This window comes from Pteropus vampyrus, unplaced genomic scaffold (genome assembly GCF_000151845.1).
Source record: "Pteropus vampyrus isolate Shadow unplaced genomic scaffold, Pvam_2.0 Scaffold423, whole genome shotgun sequence".
NCBI classification, from domain to species: domain Eukaryota; kingdom Metazoa; phylum Chordata; class Mammalia; order Chiroptera; family Pteropodidae; genus Pteropus; species Pteropus vampyrus.
Genome location: NW_011889204.1, coordinates 276,140 through 283,465, shown reverse-complemented (window position 1 = coordinate 283,465; position 7,326 = coordinate 276,140).

Here is a 7,326-nt window from a genome sequence, read left to right as displayed (position 1 = left end):
CCGCTTAAATGTTGGTGCCCAGCCGCTGCTCATCTGCCTAAGCACGCTGCCGGGAGGGATCTCACGCCCACTTTCTACGGCCGCTTCCTCAACTCAGCAAAGCTTTATTTTTGCCCAAGACCAAGAGCCAACTTTGCGTGGACGGCATCCGTCACACTTGCGAAGGAAGGATAACTCTCGTTTTCGTATCCTCTGAGAGAAGGCGTAGAAAGTAATGGAGTGATCCAGATTGATAGGATTCAACAGCAGCTTTAAACCCCTGTTCCACCATTTAGTCTCCTAGGGCTATTTTAGGTCCCCATGCCTGGGTTCCTGCACACACACACAGCACACACAAAAGTATAATACAGGACCGTAGGCTTAGGAGGGTGGACGAGAAAATGCATCGCAAAGCCCAGATGGCAGAATCTGGTACACAAAAAATGCCGTACATGGATCTTTTTGTTTCGTTTGCTTTGGTCGTTTTTAATTTGTAATTGAACAGGTATTTCTGAGCAACTACTGTGTGCTACTCCAGGTGGTGGGGCAGTGAACAGAACAGTCCCTGTTCCTGAGACAAACAATAAACAAATAAACCAGCACATATATGACATAGGATGGTTTTCTGTGCTATGGAGGAAGATAATACAGGCCAAGGAGGGGAGAGAGCGGCGGGCATTACTCTCCTACGGGGAGCAGCGACAAGAGGAGCGTGCGTGCACTAAGGGGAAGGGATGGCAGAGGGACGGGAGGGCCCAAGGCCCCGGGGTGGGAGCGCTGGAGCCCAGCAGGGCGAAATCCCTGAGGGAAGGGAGAGGGCGGAAACCAGCAGAGAGTGGGACCACGTAGACTAAAACGAGGACTTTGGTTTCTACTCTGAATGAGATGAGAAACTATTTGGAGGGTTTTGATCAGTGAAAAGGATGTGGGCTGACATTTCAAAAGGATGACTCTGGTTGTGGTGCGAAGATCATTCTGAAGGGACCGAGGGTTTTAGCCATCAGACCTGGCAGAAAGTTTTCGAAACCATCCAGTCAGCTGAAGACAGGCTGGGTCTAGGGTGATAGCAGCCGAGGAGCAATGAAGGAGTTGGGTTCTAGACACATTTCAAAGGTAGAGCTGACAAGCTTTTGCGGATTTCTAAGGTTTTTTTTTTCCTGTTTGTTTGTTTTTGTTTTTTCTCGAGCAACTGGAAAATACAATTTTTCAAAATGGGGAAGACTTAAACAGAAGCAGATGTGAAGGGAGGAACTTGGAAATATATTTAGGGGACATATTAACTTTGAAATGCCTGTTAGACACCCGAGCAGGAAGCTAGATGTAGAAGTCTGGGGTTTGGAGGAGAGGTCCCAGCTGGAGATAAAATTTTGGGAGTCTTCAGAGTAAGTAAAATCTCAAGACTCAATGAGATCATTTAGGGAGCGAGTGTTAGTAAAGGGCAAAACCAAGCGTGAGCCCGAGGCCACCAACACTGGGAGGTCAGGGAGATGACAAGGGACCAGCAAAGAATCCCAAGGAGGGGAGCTAGGTGGCAGGAGACCCAGGAGAGCTTCACATGCTGGAAGACCAAGGGATGGAGGCTGGATTGATGCCACTAATATTGGCTAATAGTTCGAATAAGGCTGGTTTTGTGATTGGTCATTGATGTCAGCACCATAGAGATAACTAGTGGCCTTGGTAAGAGCTGTTTCAGCAGGGGTGGGTGGGAAAGACTGCTTAGAGCGTGGTCTCTAGAAAGAATAAGACCTAGAAAGCTCTCTGGAAAGGATGGGGCTCTAGAAAGAAAGACCGTGAATGTAGATAACTTTTTCATGCAATTTTCTTCTAAAGGGAGGAAGGAGATGGGGTGGTAGCTGGAAGATATTGTGGAGTCAAATGGATTTTTTTGGTTTCATTTCTTTTGTTTTTGTTTTTAGGACAGAAGCAATTATAGCTGACTGTAGGTGCCAATGGGACGGATTCTGAGGAAAAATTTGATGGGGGGAGAGGCATTTTCTGGAGAGTCCTATTTGAATGAGCAAGCAGAGGAGGTTGAGTTGGAGGGTCTGGCCTTTGTACCAGCAAGGTGGCCTTCGCTCTCGGGGACAGAGGGCAGGCAGAGTATGGGCACAGAGGCAGGGAGCTGGGTGGATGGTGCTGGAACATGTGACTGTTCCCTTCGAAGGGCTTCTGTTTTCTCAGGGGAGCAGGGAGCAAGGTCATCAGCTCAGTGTGGAGGGGGAGGAGCTGCTGGGAGTTTGAGGGAAGAGGAGAAGGTGTAAAGAAGGACCAGTCAGCAGGGTTATTCTGCGTTTTCTACCAGTGACATTTCGCCGGGAAAGTGCAGGCACAGGAAGGTGGTGAGTCGGCTTCAACCAGGGCTATTTTTGTTAGGTAACTCCATGGAGAGAGAAAGGGCAGAGAAAGGAGAGGGTGCCTACAAGGAAGTAATAATAGTAATGGCCAACTGTTGGATCCAAGCCAGACAGGAGGCAGTGAGGAAATGGGGGTGAAGGTGGGGGCGGTAGGAGGAGAGAGACCCTGTAAAAGTGACAAGACCCCGTGGGATGATGAGAGTGAGGGGGTGAGCTGGAATGAAGGAGTCTTACACTGAGATCAGGGAAGGAGCAGTTTTCAGTAAATGACAAGGCCTAGGGCTGCTTCTCAAACTGTAATGTCCATGTGCATTATCAGGAGACCTTGGTGAAATGCAGATAGTGAGTCTATTGGTCTGGGGGGCAGGGCATGATTCTGCATTTCTAACAAGTTGGAGATGGGAGGGATTATTTTTATTCTCGTTATAGTCTTAATACCAAAACCTCAATAAATGCAATCCACAAAACCAAAAGAAAACTAGACAAATCTTGCCAATGAATATATAGGGAAAAAAACAAAATAAAAAGTTGGAATGTAAATAAATAGCAGCATTTTAAAGGTAAAGTTTATTCCAACCACAGTTTACCTCGAGCATATTAGAAGCTGCTGGAAGAGCTGTCGCTGTCCAGAAGCTTTCTAGGCCCAGAGAGAAATCAGCTGACGAGAAGTCCTGAGCATCAAACTGGCTCCCAGAGAAGTGAAAACTCTAGTATCCGTGGAAGGGAGGTGCCGGGCCCTCTTGAATGAGCGGACTGCAAGTTTTATCTAGTTTTGAAACTTTGTTCAATAAGGACTTTACCTCCACAGTTGTTTTTTTCTTTTTAATTTTTAAAATGAGAGAGGTTTTTTTTTTTTCATCGTAGTCCCAAAGGGAGGCCTTTAGTGTGCTGACATCCCACACAAACAAGTCAAGACCCAATTTTCCACAGAGTAAAAGAATGCATGGGGGTGGATAATCCCACAGGCGAGGCTTTGATTCCTTTGCCGTAAGGGTCAGAAGGGGATCCCAGATTAATCTCTTAACTGGGATAAGCCCACTGCAACTGAGGATTATAGCAGCGAAACAGCAGAAATTTCCGGAGCAGGAAAAAATTCTGAAACCAAAGAGGAAGGAGCCCTGTCATTTGACCCCTTGAATTTACATTGGGGAGACAGACACCTTCTCCAACTTTCCACCGGGCTGTCTGGAAAACTCATTGTGTTACTATGTGTCTTTACGGGCACAGCCCCTTTCTGGGACATTCCTCCACTTGCATCCTGAAACCCCCTCCACAGAGGCACCTCACTCTCCCGTGCTGAACCCACAGGTCTCGGGTCACAGAGCCGGTGTTGGTTCTGGGGAACTCTTCCTTCCCTGCCATTTCCCTTCCTCTCTCCTCTGAAGCTGGGTCATGGGATGAAGGCACCTCCCTGCCTTAATCACACCACCTGTGAAAGGACTTGGGCGCCTGACTCACCATTTCCCTCCCCACCCCAGCCCGGGCCTGACGTCTCCTGGGCAACGTAAGTGCCACTCATCCAGTATGTTGGGTCACAGTTCCCTGATATTCTCTGCCCCCGTGACCTTCACTTCCACTCTACTTCAACAACCACTTGGTCAGCCCCACCCTGGTCTCAGTAGCCACCACTCTACCTTTGAAGCTTGAACTCTGTAACTTTCTTATTTAACTGCCTCTCCCACCCACCCACCTTTCCCACAGCCTTATACCCACCAAACCTGCTCGAAAGCTCATTGAAACTTTGTTTATTCAACAAATACTTACTGAGAGCACATAATTACTGGCGGGAGCAGTGGGAATGAGACATTGAACGATATCTGGCCCCTGCTCTCAATGAACTTGTAGTCCAGGAGAGAGACACAAGTCAACAGGCAATTACAGAAATGTGAATAAGATTTAGCCAGCTGAAGATGAGAGTAAATGTTCAAGGGAAATTATGCAAATAGCACCCAAAGCTGGAAAGCATGGTGAATTTGGGAACGTGCATGAGTAGTTCAGTCTATAGAGCTTAGAGCTTGAGCTTGAGGAGGGACTGTTTTTTAATTGCTATTTCTTCTTTCCCCCTAGCTTTATTGAGATATGACTGACATATAACATATATAAGTTTAAGGTGTACAGTGTGACGATCAGATGCAAATTTATATTGCAAAATGATCGCAGTGAGGTTAGTTAACATTTTCATCTTCTCACATAATTATGATTTTCTCTGTGTGTGTGCATGGTGATAACATTTAAGATCTACTCTCCCAATAACTTTTAAGTATATAATATGGTATTGTTAATTATAGTTGCCATGCTGTACATGAGATCTCCAGACTTATTTATCTTATAGCTGGGAGTTTGTGCCTTTTGACTAGACATTCCCCCCACTTGCAGCCCCTGGCAACCACCAATCTAGTCTCCATTTCTATAAGTTCAGCTCTTAGATTCTGCATATAAGTGATAACATACAATATTTATCTTTCTCTGCCCAACTTAACAGAATGCCTTCGAAGTCCATCCATGTTGTCACAAATGGCAGGATTGGGGAATAGAGTTGGCACCAGCCACAGCTAGAGAGATAAGCAAAGGTCCAACAGTGAGAAGCCCTGTCATCCATGTTAAAGAGACTGGGTTTTAACATGAAGGCAGTGGAGTAGGTTGGGCGAAGTGGGCATTGAAATGTTAAGCCATGGAGTGACGAGCTCAGATGCGTACCTTAGATTCAGAACCATTCTGATTCTGTGTGCACCGTGGATGAGAAAAAGGCCAGATCAGACCAGTAGGACGCTGTGCTCATTCTGGCAAGAGATAATGGAGCCTGAACTAAGATTGCGGCAAAGGATGTGATGAAAACATAATCAGTTAGGAAAAATAATATTTAGAAGATAGAACTTTGGTGATTTGATGGGTACAAATGGTAGGAGAGAATGAGGAATATCAGATGAATACCAGGCTTTTGACACGGGCGAGTGGTGGGGTTAGTTAGATGAACAGATACCATCTATGAGCAATTGGAAGACAGGGGGACACCAGGAGAGGGTTATGTCCCATAGGCACGTTTGAAGAGAAAGAATAGCCAACAGTTTAGTGTCACAATAGGATCAAGTTATACAAGGTGGGAACTTATTGGTTAGATGTGGCATCAGGAGGAGTTCAGTGACCTTGAAGAGAGCTGTACCAGTGGAGTGATGGGTGAAGAGGCTCTGGGATGGCAGTGAGCAGGAGATATGGAAATAGTGAGCGTACGTCACATTTTTAAAATGTGGAAAGTGGAAAGGGAGCCCTAGTCAAAGAAGGATCTAGAAGGCAGCTGGAACTTGAGCATGTTTAAATGCTGATGGGGAGGAACAATGAAAAAGTTGAAGGTAAGAGAAGGGAGCCCTCTAAGGAAGGGGACGCTTCACGGGAGCACAGGAGAGGAAGAGGGGCTCCTCTTTGTAATAGCAAAGAAAGAAGAGGTTAAAAGTCCAGGGCTGAGTGAAATAGGGAAGAAGTTCCTGGGAGTTGAATTATGCAGGATGTCTTTTTTTTTTTTTTTTCCTTTAAGAAAAGAGAGAGTTGTTTTGCCCTCAAGTAAAATGGCTGGTTGTTCCAGAATGAGAAAGAGGAAAGTATGGAACGTGACCTGAATGGATATAGAAAGTCAAAGAAGGATCTAGAAAAGGAGATTTTATTTATCATGGTCAAAACTGGTTAAGGTTTGATGGATCTACTTACACGATTTTCAGAAAGAGCTTTAGAATCAAATATACTGATGCAGAACTAGAATTTGTTTTTTGTTCCGTTAAAATGAGAACATTTTCTGCCCATCATAGGAGATTTGTGGTAGACAATCCCCCTAAAGGTGGCCACAGCTCTATCCTGGGAACCTGTGAATATGTTACTTTACATGATAGAAGGGACTTTGCAGGTGTGATTAAGTGAAGAATTTTGAGGTGGGGGAGATTTTCCTGGACCATCTGGTGGGCTCCAAGTAATCAACAAGGGTCCTTTTAAGAGGGAGGCTGGGAGTCAGAATGAGAAAAGGGTAATATGACAACGGAAAGAGATTGGAAGACAGTTTGCTGCTGGCTTTGAAGGTGGAGGAAGGGGCCATGGCCAGGAAACAGCCTCTAGACGCTGGAAAAGGCAGGAAAAGGATTCTCTCCCAAAGCTTCCAGAAGGAATCAGCTTTGCTGACACCTTAATTTTAACTCAGTGAGACTGATTTTGGATTTATAATCTCCAACATATATTGTTGGAGATTATAATGTTGTTTAAAGCTCTTAAATTTATGGTAATTTGCTAGAGCAGCAATGGGAAGTGAATACAAGGTTGTAAAAGGTTATTCTTTACCTTCTGTGTAGTTTACCCAGATAACAAAGATTCTTCTATGATTTATGCTGACACTACGTCCTCGGTTATTTAAAAGAACAAAGTTTTCTCACTGAGGAGAGAGCTAAGATTCTCTACAATCATGTTACTGCCGATGTTTATTTTTAAAACTCTTTATTATACTCTTTAAGTAAGTAGCCAGGTATTGTTTCTCATTCTCTCCTACCCTATTCAGATGTTCAAATCTGACAGCTTTTGATATTTTGCCTTCCCCAAATTGATCCTAAATGATAACCTTTTCCAGCTAAAACTGTCTTTGAGATTTTCCGAAGGAAGAACCACAAAGGGTTTATTCTTTCATCTTGCGAAAAGAGAAATGCTAGGACATAATGAGCTTTATTTGATGATTACTATTGATGAGTTTCATGGGAAGAGTTGTTAAATCAGAAGAGACGTCGCTTAGCTTTCCCGGGGATTAAATCGATATGATAAAACGTCATTAAATTTAGATTTTAGGAACTGTGTGCCGTGAGGAAATGCCCAGAGCTTTATCAGTTTCCTCACCGACCATGATGATTCTTGGTGCTGCTGTGCCAGAGAGCAGACAACCACAATAGCAGTTGTCAGTCATAATTTCAGCTGTTTCTTAAGATGGAAACTTGGTCACAACATTTTAAATTTGAATCTGGCATCGACC